The 19364-nt window shown below is 37.6% G+C and overlaps 1 long non-coding RNA gene and 1 pseudogene across 2 annotated transcripts in view; both read right to left on the bottom strand.

The window, feature by feature from the left end:
- Positions 1 to 1662: 1662 nt before the first annotated feature.
- Positions 1663 to 19364, bottom strand: part of LOC116664950 — a 192833-nt gene continuing 175131 nt past the window's right edge. For both annotated transcript variants that reach the window (XR_004321505.1, XR_004321506.1), the window contains exon 3: positions 1663 to 1918. This is a non-coding gene — a long non-coding RNA (uncharacterized LOC116664950). The remainder of the gene's footprint in view (positions 1919 to 19364) is intronic.
- On the bottom strand, positions 17786 to 18743 carry LOC102518344 (annotated as a pseudogene).

A 19364-nucleotide genomic window follows, 5' to 3' on the forward strand; every position in this document is an offset into this window, starting at 1 on the left:
AATCTCAGGCAAGAAGCACAGTGGAAATAATTCCAAAACATTCTGAAGTCAAAAGCTCCTAAGCTGCCCATTCACAACTAAAATAGGCCACTGCTGCCTTAAATGTTCTGGACTTTTCTGTTTGTTTCACCTAATAGTGAATAAACGTAGGACGAATTGGGGCATACGACATCACTGAGACAATGAATATTAATTTTTCATTTATTATGTTTGACTTAGTTTTTCTGTTTAGCCAAAAAAAAGTCTATTACCAAGAGGAGTAACTTGAAAAAGTCTTGAGAACTATGCTGGGGTTTGTTTGCTTGTTTGGTTTTGTTTTTCAAGTTTTTTCCATGGGGGGAGATAATTAGATATATTTACTTAATTATTTTCTATTGGAGGTACAGAGGAGTGAACCCAGGACCTCGTGCGAAGCACTCCACCACTTGAGCTATTCCCCCACCCCGCCCAAGAACTATGCTGTTTTGAATTAATTTGTAAACTCTACTTGAATTGTTATTTAATAAAATTGTAAGTTAATTAATTACCCTGTTGCGGTTTTGTGGGTTTTAATAGAGGAAGCAATATGAAGAAGATGCTGTCTCCATAATTTACTCTTTCTATATGTGATGAAAGCAACTTTTTTCCTTAAGAATGAATGACTAGGCAGAAGGGTATAGCTCAGTGGTAGAGTATGTGCTCAGCATGCGTGAGGTCCTGGGTTCAATCCCCCGCACTGCCATCTACAAATAAATAAATAAATAAACCTAATTACTTCTCCCCTCAAAAATAAAAAATTTTTTTAAAAGAATGAATGTTCAAAGCCATATAACTATATAAAATATTTATTTTAGCTGTTAACTGACATTATTTCAGTCAACATGTTAAAATTTTATTAATAGGCCCTCCTTCCCTTTTTCCTAAAGTAAAAATATGTCAAATGCTTACTTGAGGAATTAATTCTGCTTTATTGTTACTTAGCTGTGAGTCTTTTGATTGCATTCTGCTTATAGCACTGGCCTATTTCCCTACTACCCTGCAGAGCATAGTATATGGCGCTTAAAATCCAAGAACTTTTTTTTTCAATATGAAAAGCTCTATCTTTAACAAGTAGCTTTAAAAGAAGATATTGGTCCTAAAAAAAAAAAAAATGCTCTAGAATGGGGAATGGTAATCACTCTCCTTATTTCGCTTATACACAAAACATTTATTGCCAATTTTATCAGAAATATCCTCTAGATATTTTTTATTTGGAAAAGCACTTGTTTTCTCACCAATAGTACAGCAGAGGGTTCTGTTGTTAAATATTTCTTGATTTTGTTTTGTTTTCTGTTTAGGTGTGTTCTTACATTTCAACTGCATGAAAGATTTTCAAAATTTAAGACGGGACTCCAGCTACAAGTAGCAAAAGCAAAATGAGACAAATGAGCTTACATCAAACTAAAAAGCTCCCGCACAGCAAAGGAAACAATCAGAGCGAAAAGGCAGAGTGCAGAACAGAAAACATTTGCAAATCATTTATCTAATAAATGGCTGGTATCAAAATATATAAGAAACTCCTACAACTCAATAGCAAAAATGATAAATAACCTGATTTAAAAATGAACCAAAGACTTGAATAGACATTTCTACAAAGACAACATCCAAATGGCCAATAAGTATATGAAAAAAAATCAGCACCACTAATCATCAGGGAAATGCAAGTCAGAACTTCAACACGTTATCATCTCAGACCTGTTAGAATAGCTATTGTCAAAAAAAAAGAACAGAGACACAAGTGTTGGTGAGGATGTGAAGAAATTGGAAAACTTACTCACTGTTGGTAGGAATTCAAAATGAGGCAGCTGCTGTGAAAAGTATGGAGGTTCCTCAAAAAATTGGACATAGAACATCCTTACGGTTCAGCAATTCCACTTTTGGATGTTTATCCAAAAAACACCTAAACAAAACAAAAAGCAGAAATCAAAGAGAAGTTAACCCTCCCATGTTCATGTAGCACTAGTCTCAACAGCCAAGAATGTGGATGCAACCTCTATGTCCATTGACAGATGAATGGATTAAGAAAATGCAGTAAATACATACAATGGATTATTACTCAGCCTTTAAAAAGGAAGAAACCTTGCCATGTTAGAAAACATGGATGCACCTTAAGGACATCATGCAAAGTGAATTGTCAGTTAACAGAAGAACACCACATACTGTTCAACTTCCCATGAGGTATGTAAAATAGACTCAGAGAAGAAGAAAATGGGTTGTACCAATTTTTCTCAAAATTTTCTACCAAAGCAGAGTAGTCATAATAGCAAAGAAGAGAATGGTGGTTGCCAGGGGCTGGGGTGGAAAGGATAATGTTGCTAAATGTTTGAAATTTCACTTATTGAGGATGAATAAGTTCTAGAGATCCGACGTACAGTACCACACCTAGAACAAGACTGTACTGCAGACTGAGTAATATATTAGGAGGATAGCTCTCATTTTAAGTGTTTTGACCAACATAGTTCCAAAAAAGTGATTTAAGAGGCGGAACAATAAAAAATAAAGACAGGGTCCAGCGCATTTCTTTCCCCACAACCCTCCTCCCTTCCCTAACCATAGAAAATGTCTGAAAAGTTTGAGAAAATGGAGAAGGAGAAGTCACAACTCTCTCTAAAGTGGAAACAGCAAGCAATGTGTTGTATCCATTTTTTTCAATTTTTTTTTTTTTTTTACTACAGCAGAGTATTCCAAAGATCAGTGGAAGAGATTAAATATAACCACAGGGTGCTGCACGGTCCCCTCTGAAGCAGACTGTTCTAGAGCTGGAAATTTATTTTGTTGCTTTCAAGTGAATGTGGGTTATACATTCTGTGTCCTGTGCCACAGTCTGTATAAATGTAGGTGATGTAGACAGATGTAACTTGACCTGCCTCATTTAACAACTGTTCAGTTTTCAGATTTACAATCCTCGAAAAGTTGCACCATGTTTGACAGAACGGCTTGACGTTTTTCCCCTCTATGATGACTTTCCCCCCAAAACGCACTAAATCAGGACACTAGTTCTAGGATATGGCTTTGGGCAAACATTCAGTTAACCTGTCACCTCAGGTTCTGGTCAGAATATTGAAATAGGAAGTAGGTCCCAAGACTAAGTGAACCCCAAAGGCTTTTCTTTGGACACATACACCAAACGACAGGAACAAAATGCCAGCCCATGCGTTTCTGTACAGGTGCTTTTCCCACCTGTTTTGAAGCACTGACCATTTTAGGCTTGATTTTGCCCTAAAGGCCTTTTTCTCTTTTACTTCAATCAGTGAAGGAGAATGAATTCAAGTCTAAATACCTCAAGAACAGTGACTAAACACTCATATCTCATTGTGCCTTAAACTGATCATCTTTACAAGTATCTAATTGTTAAAGGCTAAAAATTGAAGAGGGGAATTCCTGTGTGAAACTTAATCTTCAGAATCATATGGCCTCTGTTTTAGCAAAACAATATAAAAATAAAAAATGCATTCTGAACCAGAGCTCAGAGCTCAACTCTCTCAGCTTAATTTGTGCACAGTCCTATGCTGGGAGAGAAAGGAGTTTGGTGTCCTTTCAAAGGAGGCTCTGCTGAAAGCCCAGTGGGCAGGCAGAACTACCCTTGTCCTCCTCGGTGCCTTTATCACTCCAGCTAGTGCTACTTGAGATCTCCTATCACACTTGGCCCAGTTCTCTACAGTCCTGGCCATCCTACTAGACACTTGGGCTCCTCGTGACTAGGCTGGTTGTGTCAATTTGTTGTGTTGTTTCTTATCCAACTGTGACCATCTCAAACGGTGTTTTTGGCATCAAGGCTACAAGAAACAGTGACTGAATTAAAATGCGTTAACTGCAAATTAACTGACGCAGTGAGAGATGTGTCCCTTTCCCAGGTTAACGTATCATTATTCCCAGGTAACGTAAGAACCAAGCTAAGGTCTTTATCTGCGTTGTTTCTGTTTGCCCTCACAAATTTCCCCTGGAGGCACCACTACTGCTCCCATTGGATAGATTGGTATAGAAGCCAGACGTGTTAAGAACATGCTCGAGTTCACTCAAATTCTGGTATGCGACATTAGCACACCTGTATTACTAACAATTACACTGTCAAACTCTTCTACATCTGCCAGCTCACAGCCCACTGTCTGCTCTGAGCTTGGGATGTGAAATTGAAAGCCAGGTTATCCTCATCTCTCTCCCACTGCACTCTATTTCACTGTGTTATTTTTTTAAATAGAAGTACAGTCAGTTACAATGTGTCAATTTCTGGTGTACAGCATAATGTCCCAGTCATGCATATATATACATATATCTGTTTTTATATTCTTTTTCATTAAAGGTTATTACAAGATATTGAATATAGTTCCCTTTGCTATAAAGAAATTTGTTTTTTTAATCTATTTTTATATATAGTGCTTAATATTCAGAAATCTCAAACTCCCAAATTCATCCCTTCCCACCTCCTTTCCCCCAGTAACCATAAGATTGTTTATTATGTTTGCCAGTTTGTTTCTGTTTTGTAGATGATTTCATTAGTGTCCTCTTTCTTTCCTTTTTTTTTTTTTAAGATGCCACATATGAGTGCTATCATACGACATTTTTCTTGCTCTTTCTGGTGTATTTCACTTAGAATGATGATCTCTAGGTCCGTCCATATTGCTGCAAATGGCATTATTTTATTCTTTTTTATGGCTGAGTGGTATTCCATTGTATAAATAAACCACAATTTTATCCAGTCATCTGTTGATGGACATTTAGGTTGCTTTCATGGCACTGTGTTATTTTTAACTCAGAAAAGACATAGGGTGTCCAGATATATGAAGAGCATTATGATCAACATTCCAAAGTGACAAAGTGAATCTATGACATAACAACAAAAGAATAAGTACATGTAGGAAGCCTGGGCCTCTGTATATATGTGAGAAAACATCCCTTGCAGAATTAGCCATCCTTAATCAGGAAAGCCCTTCTCCAGGGAGGGAGATTCCTAAACCATATGGTTAATGGGAGAGAGGGATACCGCAGCTGGAGACCTGAGAGGGGCTGGACATGCCCTGTTCTAGGTGTAGCTTGGGGAAAACATAATGGGGTCAAGAGTCCAAGTTCCTTCTAGAAAACATCCCATAAATCACTTGGTAGGAAAGCATAGGTAACCTTTACATCAGCCTGGGGCATATTTTCTTCGTGAACACGATGGCTGTCTGGAACAATGAACAGATGTTCCCCACCCAGTGCTGCTTAACAACATTCTTGCTACCGGGGAATACCCCAGATATTAAGGGCTCAGCAGAGAATATTCTCTGCCTCGCCTAGTCATTCCAAAAGGCCACTCACGTCTGAAATTAGAAATAAAAAGGCTGAAGCACTTCAAAGAAGACAAATTCCACTGATATTCTTATTTCCCCATGGGGAAAAAAAAAATAGTATTTAAGCGTGGCAGCTGCACCAGATTCCAAAACGGGCCACATGTTTTGTGACAGCTGCTGACACAAGCAATTTCCTCAGATTAACTCCTCCAGTATATTTCATAGAGAAGTAGCAGAAGGAGCCACGTCTTCCCCAGCAGACAGAATTTTAAGTAAAAAGATGGTCCCATTTTTTTTCTCAACGTGTATATAGAATAACAACAACAACAAACCCTGCTAATGTATTTAAATAACTTGCAGAATGTGAATAAAGGACAGAGTAAAAGAGAAGTGTTGAGAAATTACCTAAAACGTTTTCCTGGGTTGTCATAACAATAGAATAATTTGGGCTCTTAAGCACTATATAAAACTCCACCTCTGAGAATCCAGCCTGACATCCATGGCGCTCTGAGGCTTATTAATTCACTTCCCCAGATCCAGTCCTTCCCGCTCTTAACTCATACCGCTCCAGCATGAAGAAACAGACAAAATTATCAATTTGATTGAATTTTTTAAAGTGTTTTAAATCTTTTAAAAAGTACTCAATAGCTTTCTGAAATACATGCAAATATTGGATATGATTTTAGGAGATTCTTTCTGCTCTCGTAGATTAAAAACAAACTAGTATAATTAATGAAGGAAAAAAATGGTACTACTCTCCAGAGAAGAAAAGCACAGATGCCCAAAGGGGATAGAGGCATGTTTGCCAAAAATGTGAAGCTCTGAAGCACATCTTCCCGGAAGAAGACAACAGAAGTTCTTTGTAGCCCAGGCATCCTGCCCTGGAAATGGTCCAAGTACATTCAGGTGGTGACCTCCTTAGAATCAGCCTTTTCCTTTTCTATGCCAGGGATGATCCTAACTTCTATTGGACGGCAATAGACTGAGAAAGCACCATTGTCCTCCCTGCTCTGGTTTTATCTCCACGCTTCTGCAGAACCGTTTTTCTAAGAAAGTAAGTAGTCACTCTTGGTTAGTGACACCACGGAGATGCGACTTCAGTCAATGCTGGAAATTGTCTTAATCGCTTTATCCTGTATGTTTTCCACATGCATCCTGACTTCCCATATTTTATATCAATTTCAACATAGAGCACTATTCTGAGATGGTTGGATTATAACAAACTTCAATCCCAAATTTTCTCCAAGAAAAATGTGTCCCTGTTTAACACTTAATGACATTTAGTACTGAGTGACACCTCCAATGATACACCTAACCTTTTTTTTTTTTAATGGATAAGAAGGAACAACATATCAAATGTAAAAATTTGGCTGAAACTTATGTTGCCTAAATCTTATATTAGATCTCCTTCATACCTTGCTCTCTTATTTTGAATGCTGACCTGTTAAAAAGAAATCATATCCAGAAATATGTATGGAGATGTGTATCCTAGTAAGAATTAATTACAAATAAGTACTTTAATTAGAATTAATCAAGGACTATCTTGGATGAAGGGGAACAATAAAATGTGATCTTTGGCAATAAGCAAACTGAGCTGGAAAATGTGCAGTCCTAGTTACTAAAACACCCATTGTGTGTGATGTACAGACAGCTTGAAGGGAATCTGGCTATCATCTCCAGACGCGTGTGGAGGCAACACAATACAGAAACCTAGGTTCATTCCATATCAGAATTCCAGAGTTGAAGACTTTCTTAGAGACCGTCTGGTTCAGCTGCCAGTCCTCTGTCTGAATCCCTTTTCTAGCATCTCTTTCGTGGTGTTACACATCACATATTTGAATTAATCCACTAGAATAATTTTTACTTGCAAGAAATAAAAACCCAACAAAACAGCTTAAATAAAAATACTTTATTGGTTCATATACCTAAATTTCAGAAGTAGGCTGGATTTCAAGGAAGGCTTGCTTAATCCAGGGGCAAAACAAGACCACCACCCTCCCATCTACGTCTCTATTTGGTACTCCATGGTGTCAAACCCTCCTACAGGTTAAATTCCTCTTATTGTGAGCAAAGAACCAACAGTCCCCAGGGCAACAGGCTGCCATCTTCACGTCAAGGAGGAACTCTGTCCTGTCAGTCGAAGCAAAGCCCCAAGCTTGCTCCAAGGGAAAGTGAGGGAGAGAGAGGATAGGACCATGACACTGCACGCTCGTGACAGGGATCTGTCACTTTCCAATATTGTCCCTTATATCGTCGGGCGTATCTAAGATTCAGAAGGTTTAACAGCTATTCAAACATCATATGTAAAGTCCTAAATACTAACTCTGACCACTTGAATTTTTAAGAGCAAAGCAGTTAAAATAGTCATACCTATATTAAATTGTCATCACCCCAGAAGAAGAGTTCTCTTAAGTGAGAACTATGACATATTACATACTACTGTTTTTAACCAAGGGGGCATCACTAAAAAGACGAGGACACTGTTGGGTAAATGGTGGCTGAGTTAGTACAATATTTTATATAGCTCGCTGCTATTTGAGCTGATGATAAAGCTGCAGCTGACACTTGTAATTTGGAAGCTAACAGCCCAGTTTTTAGTAATGGGGTAACAGATATGTCTTTTAAAATGTACACGCTCGCATAATATCCAGAGAATGTCACATCTGTGCATGTGTATAGTTCCCACATACCAAACAGAGGTAACTCAGACCATCTAAGTTATTTACACAATCTTATTTTACTTATGACTCTAGTGTTACCAGAAAATATTATGCTTTCATTTGTTGCCTTGCCAACCAAGGATTTCTTTTCAAGACCTGTGAAGCTAGGCCACATCCCAGATAATTTGAAAACCAGGAAAACTGAATCCTCCACCTCCCCTTTAGCCTTTAGATCTTCTCAGACAAAATTGTCTGCCTGATTTATATATTTGTGACTTTAAGCTGAAGCTCTGTTCACATGACTCCCTTTCTTATCCAGGTCCTCTTTCTCAGATGGACTGTATAAGGAAGTGCCAGGAGAAATACGACTGTTTGGGGAGGAAAAAAAATCAGCTAAAAAACTGTTCTTTTAAAAAACTTGAACTCTTTAGAGATATTCTTTACTGTAGAATTATAACTGATAAAGCCATGGCCGCTTGTAAGTTTCTGAAAACCGTATCTTTTATTTTTATTGTAGCCCCAACGACAAGCACCAGGTAGGTCTTAATGCGTGTTAGACAAAGAAGTGTCCCAATCTATTGGCATATTTTTCCTGTTAATTTTCACAGATTTCCTCTACCAAATGTTCTAAAGGAAAACAATGGTTTGATAATTTTAAATTATTTTTGTTTTTGCAAACTCAAATGCCAAGTGGATGAAATAAAAGAATACCTGGTTAATTATTTCCAATTCTTTCCTGCTGCCATGAATCTCATAAAAACAAGCACTGGAGAGCGGAGCTGGAGACGATGACAAATGTGCTCTTTGTGGCAGATTTGGGGACATCTTTAAACGATTCTTTAGAAATGTCATCTAAGCTCAGCCAGATACTGTCCCTACACACTTGGTGGCATTGCTTTCGCACAGCAGCGTCTGACGCTTTCTATCATTTGCTTCATATTCCTCCATGTTCTACAGCACAGGAAACAAATGGACTGTATCCAGAGGCTGGGAGACTTACTGCCATACCAAGAAACAACCATGCTCAGAATGAGAAGACCTCTCAACCCAGACCAGTCTTTGATTTTGACAAGTCTAAGGTGACAAAGATTAGTCCAAGGCTTATTAAATGTTTTCAAAGCCCCTTCTAGTTCTAGAATTATATCATCTAATATATGGCCAATATTGATAAATGTTTTGACATATAAAATGATTTAAAACCATCTTGAGTAAATCCACTAATTCACTGTTCAGCCATCCAACTGTGAAACTCTAGTAAATTACAGTACAAAAATTTTTCTTCTTTACTATCTTGAACCATTCAATGAACCACTTTATAAATTATAGTAGCTATCTCATACTAATAACAATGTTTGACTACACGGATGAATGTTCATTTTCATTTCGCTTAAAATAAAACCAGACTTTTGTTGTCAATTACACCTCTACCTTTCGTACATGTGTATGAATAAACTCACTTGATAACAGAGTTACGAAAGACATTAAAAACTTGCCTGAACACCATTCCATCTTCCATTCCCCTTTGTAAAATCATAGAATGCATCATTATCAAAAGTGTAAAGCTTCCTTGTGTGAATAAATAATACCTTTAGACAGTGCCAACCGAACAGTCATCCTGTGAATGTAATTCGCAAGAGTGACCTAGACTTTCTTGGAGAGGAGGTAGGAGAGCCTAAATTAGAAAATGAATTTTTATAAAGCAAGCTCATACAGGCTTACTAAAGAAAAATGTTTCACACAGATGGTATTCCTCGTAAAGCCTTATCTTGCATGGAGAAGTAAGAAGTCTGGAGTTCGGGGGCTTGAAGACTAACAGTGTGAGTGATGCCACCTGTCATTTAACTTGCTGGGCTCTGAACATCACCAGCAAGCTCATTCTCATGGCTGTGCACCTTTGCAAACTTCGAACTTGTTTGGGCCAACAAACTGGGTTTGTACTTGCAGTCCTATAGAAATCCTGTTATAGAAAAACAAGTTTGTCTGGCCACTGAGCAGGTTTAAAGACAAGACAGAATCTCTTTGTAGTCAGTACACAATTATGAAGCTGCGTTGTTCAGAAAGAACACTTGAACATCAGCGTCTCCTGAACTTTTTTTTTTAGGAGTATTTTATGTTCAGTCAACTTGTTACTGCTGTGTTCAAGTAGATGAGACATGTAGATGAACACATGCAGAATAGGAGCTGATTGAGACAGAGCGCTCTGAGAGGAGATAAAATTGAGATAATGTGGACTACATCAAGTCCTTCGGAGATTTTCACATGCTAATCCTAAATGAAGCAAGCAACCCACAGAAAGTCATTTAAGGTATCGCACTTTTTTTCCCTCAGATGCAAAGAGTACATTGTATTGAGTCAGTGTGCTCCCCCCCATAGACCTCTATCAACGCTGATTCATAGTCACTAACTGTGCCAACAGGACACTAAGTTCCCTTCTAGTCCATTTTACATAGCTCTCTTCATAACATACTTACACAAGTTTCTTATCTGATTTTTTTCATGTCTGTGTAAGCATTTTTATGTCTTATCATCTTCATAATTGTCACTGTTATGAGTACAAAATGTTTTATTCAGTTAAATGGATTTACCATTGGTTCTTTCCAGTTATTTCTGGTACTATGCTACAGATAGCATTTCCTTGCATGCAAATTTTTCCAATTCTAAATTTGTTCCCTTAAAATGAGTGCAGAAAAGACAGTCTCTTCAGTAAGCAGTAGTGAGAAATCTGGACAGCTCTATGTAAAACAACGAGATTGGAACATTTCTATGTCTTTGTACAGCAAGCGAAATCACCAACAAAAAGACAACCTATGGAATGGGAGAAAATGTTTGCAAACGGTGTAATCTACAAGGTATTAATATCCAAAATATATAAATAGCTCACGCAACTCAATATTGAAGAGACAACCCAATAAAAAAAATGGGCCCAAGACCTGAATAGACATTTTCCCAAAGACATACAGATGGCTAACAGGCTTGTGGAAAGATGCTCCACATTGCTAATTATTAGAAAAATGCAAATCAAAACCACAAGGAGATACTACCTCACATCTCAAAGTCATCAAAAAGTCTACAAATAACAAATGTTGGAGAGGGTGTGGAGAAGAGGGAACACTGGTACACTGTTGGTGGGAATGTAAATTGGTGCAGCCACTATGAAAAACAGTATGAAAGTTTCCCTAAAAACTAAAAATAGAATTATCATATAATTCAGCAATTCCATCCATTCCTGGCTATATAATGAGGAAAAACGAAGACACTAATTTGAAAAGACATATGTACCCCAATATTCATAGCTGCATTGTTTATAGTAGCCAAGATCTGAAGGCAATCCAAGTGTCCCTCAACAAATGAATGAATAAAATGATGTGATATATACACACAGACACACAGGAATATTACTAGTCATAAAAGATGAAATTCTGCCATTTGCACTATCATGGATGGACCCAGAGAATATTATGCTTAGTGAAATTAGAGAAAGACAAATACTGTACGATATCGTTGTATGTGGAATCTAAAAGAATACAATAAAAAATAGTGTATCGCAAATCAAGACAGGCTCACGGATATAGAAAACAATTTAGCGGTTACCAGTGGGGAGAGGGTACTGAGGACGGGAAAGAAGGGAATATGGGATTAAGAGACATAAACTACTATGTATAAAATACATAAGCAACAAGGATGTCTCGTACAGCACAGGAAATTATAGCCAATATTTTATAATAACTTTTAATGGTATATTATCTAAAAATACTGAACACTATGTTGTCCACCTGAAACTAATATTGTAAATCAACTGTATTTCTTTAAAAAATAAAATTTAATTTAAAAAAGAAAGTAGACATTATTCCAGAACACGCCACAAACTTATTCAGTCATGGACTAGTCACTCTGCTTCAGTCTTATCATACCTATGGAGTGAGCTACTTATATTCAAATGAAAGGTACTGTTAAAGTGCCGTGACATTCCAAAGGAAAACATGTTTTTTAAGAATTATATTTTGTTATTATATTTTATTAATAGCGATTTAATTCAGGGGCACTCGATCTGGATCTTAAAAATAAGAAGCAAGTAATTGGACCCTGATTTTAATTAGCATCCGAAGCTTATTTTTGAAGCCCAGCAACAAATTCAGAAAAAAGGAGTCATTTAAAAAATACTTAATACTTCTTTGAATTTTTCCTTAAATATTTTAAAGAGTTTTAAATTCCGTCTACAATTTACTTTCTCTCAGTAAATAAAGTCCCTTTACACTTATGAGCCAGATACAGTGCTTCTTATATTAACATTTTGGATAGAATTTAAAATAACTGTCACTTAGTTTATGATAACATATTAAATTCTATTTGTTTCCAAATGCCCAATGGCATTCAATGTAAGTTCAACAGAAATATGGATATTTGAAAAGATGAAAAGCCAAAAAAAGTTCCATGTATGTTTTTTATTAAAGAGATGACATTTAGAGCAGTATTATATAAATGCAAAACTCTAAGACCAAATCAAATATCCATAGATAGGGCCATGGATAAGTATACACTGGTAACATTCATGCAAAACAGTTCCCTAGGACAGTGAAAGTGAGTGAACTGCAGCCTTTCATTTCACATAGAAGGATCTTTATAATGTTTTAAAAAATCACGTAGCAAAAAAACCATAGTGCTACTCTAATTTTCAAACAAATTACAAATCTGAATAACACTGACGTGAAACTGTCAAGAAAACAAGGATGATTAAGTTCTGTAGGATGATGCTAAGGTGGAGAGAGAAAAGACAGACACACTGGAGATGCAACGTTCCCTTCAACAGGTTTCTGAGTTAGTACTGTGCTACACGCTTATATGAACACGGTGTGTTATTTTAAATATATTTGTCATGTTTAACTTCAAAAAATGCAAGCTCTAATAAGATCTTTTATGTCTGCAAAACAAGGGAGTTTTAAAGGATTATTTTAGGACTAATAGCTACATAAATAATCACTATATTAAACTAATAGACTAGAATAAACTATAAACTAATAACTAGAATAACTAAATAAAAATTTGGAAAGAAAATTTAGAAATATATTTTGAATAACAAACCAAATATACTTCAGCTATACTAAGAAGTTGAAAAAAATTTTAGGGGATGAATTTACAGAAATGTATAGAATGTTTATAGTATATAGGAACAAATATTTGTTATATCAGCAAGAGAAGAAACTGCATAAAGACATCACTGACAGATTAAAATGTTAATATTTTAAACATCTGTACTGTTATAAAAAGTAAAGTTATTAACAAAATATTTCAACAAACGAGGCAAAACTTAAAGGCAAGTTAAGAGTTCCTTAATTTAAAATAATTCTTAACCACTATTAAATAAGTGGAGAATCTTACAGCAACATATAATTTTTTAGGAGAGACCTACAAGATTGGTGATTGCTTCTTTCTTCAATTTACTACTTCTGGGTTTTAACTTTCCCAAGGCTACTTGCCTTCTAATAGAATTAAAACTAAAGAACCACACTGGGAGTAAGAAGACATAATTTCTGCATTATCTCATTTACACAGCTTCAGAGTTCATCCACCCATTAAGGAGGGAAGTCAGTAAATACTGCCCGTTCTTGCCACCAATGCCAGGAGAAAGCAGCCCTATCATTTTGCATAATGTTATGTTTACGTCTCTTCCATTTATCTTGGCAAGAGAGAATACTCTTGTGAAGGGGGATGACCACAAAGATCACTTCAAGTCCCTGACATATTAAAAAAGACTCTGTCCATAGTTACGTCCTTAAATTGGATTAACCAAAAGAAGAAATCACAGTAGTGTTTTATTTCATTATCTCATGGATTATCCTAGCATAAAACCATTGCTTTGTCCTTCAGAGGAAAAGTTAAATTACAGTGATCGTGCAGAATGAGCCACCAAATTATACCTCAGAATTCGGAACTCCCCAGGAAAAAAAGTTAGCCTTAGGTAAAAAGATAAAATTATGAAATGCTTATTGAATAAAATTTAAAATTAAAATATAAATTAACATTAATCACAAATAAACACATTTTGTTTCTCTAAGATTATCAATAGTGGTATTTACAATGTAGAAAAAAATGTATCTTCATGATTGATAAATTATATATCAATTCATATTTCACTAATGTATGTACAGAACACATTGAAATATGAAATATTTTATAGATTAATTTTATTTTAATGCCATATCAACATTTCTTTGAATGTAGTACACTCCATGCTATTAAATTATTCCTGATAATATCCACATCTACAGTTACCCTATTTGAGTAATTGGAAGAGATGAATTCACATGCAATTGATCTAAGTCATCCAGGAAAGTATTATTATATCAGTGTTGATGTTCAGTGAAACGAATTAGGCGATCTCGCATTTATCTGTAAATGAAGGAGATGCTACAGGGGAAAACTTCCCCTACATTTTTATTTTTATATTGTTTCTCTCTCATTGCCAAGCACAAGTTATTGTTATTCTGCATGCCCTAGAAGTGAATGTATAGGTGCACATGAATTTATTATGGCTGGGGTGGGTGGACCGGCAAGGAGACAGGTGGAAGGATCAGGGTGGAATAGTGAGGCTCACGATGACAGAGGATATAGTCAAGAGTCAATAGGTCAGTTGTGGAATATTCCTGGGGAGATAAAGCTTGAGTTTTGACAGTAAAGATCCATTTATTATTGATAATATTTTAATATATTATATTAATAATATTTATTGGTAATAAATTAATACCACTTTATTCTTTTCATACATTGACCAAGGATAGACCAGGCAAGAAGTTAGCATGAGGAATGCAAGAGGGAAGATGCTGAAAGTTTAATACACTTTAGCAAGTGTATGTGAACAAGCAAGCGAAAGTTGGTGACAGAGAACCCGTGTATAGATTAGACTTTACAACACCTACAGGAGGAGAAGTCATCTGCACGAACAAAGGTAAAGCGCAGGAGGAGTAGGCTTCAGCAAGAGGGAAAAAATATTGTATAAAAGTGGAGGCAAAACAGAACGGATTTTAGAATAGTAAAGAAAGTTTGGAACAGCAGAAAGGAGTTTATCAGAGAGGGGACCTTGGGAGGAAATCGGCGAACCGAGACAAAGATTCTGGCACACGGATACAGAAGGGAGGATTTGGGAGCAAGTACTGAAGTGAGGGGTTGAGCTTTAGGACAAACAAATATCCTACTGAATCATAAATTGAGAACCAATCAAAATAGCAAGCATAAAGGTAACATTCAGATTGTAAGGCTATAACTCCTTAAACACACCTCCTGTCCATGTTAAGATTATTCCTGGAGACAATAATGAATATGTAGGAATTTGGGAGTATCGTCAGATCCTAGGGTGGGGCAGAAAAGCCCACTAGGTACAGCTCAGCAGGAACTAAAGGTAGGTCTTGAGAATCAGATAGATATAGATCATTTCTCCTAATACAAGGACAAGAAAAGTTCATTCGTTTATCCACTATGCCCCTTATTCTGTGAATGGTTAAGACTTTCTAAAAGACCAGCCAGTGACAGCATAAGAAAACTCACAACGGAATGCGATCAATGCTTTGTTAGAATGAGTGCGTGTAGGAAGGGCAACTGACCACCAGAGAAAGTGTCTCTGAAGAGACAATGTTGGTGCAGCTGGTGTAAGTTAGGAAAGGAGTTAGGTAAGGCAGGTAGGGATTCAGCTACGGTACAAATATGTGAAAGTATAGCAAAATTATGGAGCTAAAATGCAGTGTGGGATAAGTTTTTTTTTTTTAATTTGTGAGGTTGAATTCTAATCCTCCTTCCTCACGTGATGTCATCCACAGCAACAAGCAACTGATTGTATGATTGTAGAGATGTCACTTTGTTACTCTCTGTCCAGGTACTCTTATTGGCTAAATGGGCATAATGTCTGCCACACGTATCTAATAGAACTTTTTAAGGCTCAAGATCAAAACACACGTGAAACACCATAAACACGAAGCTATTTTTAAAAGGCTGCCTGATATCTAGATATAGATACACAGAGAACTGCAAAATAAAGTAGTTCAACATGCCTTTCATTATATCCTCCCCGCCAAAGATAGTGGATGAAGGGGAAATCTAAGGCAACCTGTTTCTAGGAATGTCCAAAATGAGGGTATAAAAGTCTTAGAATTACTCAGATGGCAGCTATTTGGCTATTTCTGCCCCCTGAGGACTTGGAATACATCTGCACTCATATGTCTTATGATTCTTATTCCAAGTCCAATTCTCTCTTCAAGGTTTAGGTTAATTATTGCTTGGACCAGAGCAACATAGAAAAGCAAACCAATCTCGATGAAGAAATCAAAACAAGTTGTTGTTTACATAATTAACATCATGTCTGCCTTGAAATTTACATAGGGTTTAATTACTTGCCAAGCACTTTCTCCTACATTAATTCACTTATTCCCTGCATCCACCCTTTAAGGTAGTGAGGACAGGTGTCATTAGTCCCATTTTAAAGGTGAACACATCAGAACATGCTTAAGTGACTTATGCAAGGTCAAACTGTGGTGAGGACTAAAACTCCTTTTTTTTTATTAGAAATTCAAGGGTTACGGCCAGCATTCTATCTAAAGACTACCTAAATCCTGGAAGAAGCCATGTACCTGTCTAAATCACCACATTCCTTTCTAAGCTCACTTAAATTTCTGCAGTCCTTTATTAGATAAGTAATTCACTTTAAAATAGTTAAAACGGATTTTTTTTTGCAAATACCACTTAGCATTTGTAAATCAACAATGGTCACTGTGTCGTTCTGAAAGCTAACTTTTTTTTTTAAGGCTAATTTTTAAAAGAAGAGTATTTCATTTGTCTTGTGTTTCACCAACCCAACTTAATTTAACATACAGGTATAGAGAAAGAGACGGATTTGGATCTTGGCCGATACTTTGTACTGTATTATAAAAGCTGAAGAGAACAAGGGACCAAACATTTTATTCAAATCTGTCTATCATAGATCCAAAGTGGATAAGAATTTACATCCTTGTTGACATATTTATAACCATATTTTCTAAAACACTTAAGTGCCTTGGAAAGTAGAACTACTATAATAACAGCTTGGAAAGCTTTTATCTGAATCTTTTAGTCTCCTTATCCGTGTCCTGAGCAGATAAGGTCACTCTGGCATCTGGAACAGCCCTGCAGGGATGAAGGAGGGCAGACCTGGTGCCTCTTGAGGTGTCGAGATTTTGGTCGTACGTGAGCAGATGACTCTCATTTTAGATTGTTCTTAAAAGAACCCACGGGCAAATAACTCGCAGAGTTAGACAAAGGTATTTGAAGCCAGGTTCGTGTAGGATGACTGTACAGACTCGCTCAGCTCCTGGCTGTGTCTGCACGTGTCCTTCACTAAGTATGTGGCTCAGCCCGAAGGGGAGTCAGTTCTGCTTGTGCAACTTAGGCTGTTTATACCTTTCTGTTCAACAAAAGGGTTGTTTGTTGTTTAACTCTGCCTGTTCATACAAGTCAAGGACAGGTATCTTCTCTAACTCATAAACCTAGCAGGAAAAAAAATGAAATCGCAATATCCAAAGGTAGCCATTGATTTGCGATCTTGTGTTTTCATGTAACTCTGGGTTGCTTTTTTATTTATCAGATTGTGAAGTTGATTTCAAAAACATGTTTTTCTAGAAAGCAGCAATGTATTCAAAAGATATTGGTGCATCCCCCAGTCATATTTATGTTGTGTTTTTCAAGTATTCAAGATATTTTGAACTATTAATAATGTCCATTAAAGAAATTTTAGAAATTTAAGTAGAGGAAAAAAATCACCTGACTCCTAGCATTCATACCCAGTCAGGCTGACAGTGTATTTAATTTTATTTTATTTTAGGTACCAAATTACTTTATTTGAAGGAATGGTACTAAGGAAAGAACACTAAGTAGATGTTTTGGTACAACTTATAGAAAAGGTAAAGGTAACCCAAACATGCATGCACATGCCTTGGTGACCAGGGAGGTCACTCCTGTGGCTCCAGGAAGCCAGCCTAAGGCTTAGCTCTCATAATCACTGTTTCCCAGGGTGAGCTTGTCAAGGAGATACTCCGCCATGCCAGATTCAGGGGCCCCCGTCTTGCGCAAGTTGGTTACAGGGTCACCCAGTTCTTTGATGGATTTCACCTGCTCGTTCAGGTAATGCCTCTCAAGGAAGTCACACGAGTGGGGGTCATTTTTGTCAGTGGCCAGTTTGTGCAATTCCAGTAGTGACGGATTCACACTTTTTTCCAAGCGTAGCGCACATTCCATTGCATTCAGCCCATTCTCCCAGTCGTCATGGTCTGCTTGCTTGATATCCTGAAGGAAGATTCTGCCACCTTGTTGGTTCTGCAGCTTCATCAGTTTCTCAGCATGTTCCCCCTCCTCATGAGATTGGTGAAGAAAGTACTTGGCAAAGTTCTTCAAAGCCACATCATCACGGTCAAAGTAGTGTGACATGGGCGGGTAGACGTAGGAGGCGCACAGCTCCAGGTTGATCTGGCGCTTGATGGCAGCCTCCGAGGCCTGGTGGTGGTGCTGGCGCACCTGCGAGGCTTACGCGGTCGTCACAGCGGGTGGCCGAGAAGAGGCGGCGGCGGCGGGTACCTCGGGGCGGTCGGAGGGCGCTGTGAAAAGGTGGCGAGCGCTGGCTCTGCGTGGCCGGCGGGGGCGGGGGACGAGCGCCGGGCTCCGTCCAAGCACTGCTGAAGCAGGAAACCGCGGCGACTCTCCGCGAAGACTGTCCAGGCTGCCATTTTAGAACTTTTGGCTTCCAGACTATTCCCTCCTTATTTTCCATACAGATGAATTCATTTCCTCATTCGTTTACTGCAATAAAAACTGCATTAGGCACATAACACAGGGTGGTACTCTGGGATGCTGGAGATGTAACAAGCACGATTCCTATTCACACAGGGAACTAGCTTGTGGGAGGCAGAGATTTGTGCATTAGAACTTACCATACAGTTTGGCAAGTGCCAGAGTAGGAAAACTACAGGACATTGTGGGAGCACACAGGCAGAGTCTGAGGCTTCCTCCTAAGGGGACAGCAAATGTGAACGACAGAGACAAGGGAGGACATGATTTTAGAAAACTGAAAATAAATTCAGCATGACTAGACTGTAGAGGTTAACTGGGCAAACTGTAACAGAAATGACTGGGAAAAAATCACTGTGCCAGATCTTTTTTTATCATCATGTAGCTAGGCAAATAGTTATCGAGCATCTGCCTTGTGTCCCCAGGATACATTAATGAGCAAAATGCCAGCCCGGTTCCTGCCCTCAGAGATCTCTGGAGGTCAGAAACGTGTTGAGTATTATCACAGGAGAGCAAACAACATTGCTGCAATACACGGCCAATCCCAAACCTAGTTTAAGGGGTAAGCGAGTATCTCACAGGAAAACTGGCAAATAACCCAACCTTAAAGAGTGAGCCA

The sequence above is a fragment of the Camelus ferus genome, chromosome 7, assembly GCF_009834535.1.
Source record: "Camelus ferus isolate YT-003-E chromosome 7, BCGSAC_Cfer_1.0, whole genome shotgun sequence".
Lineage (NCBI taxonomy): Eukaryota > Metazoa > Chordata > Mammalia > Artiodactyla > Camelidae > Camelus > Camelus ferus.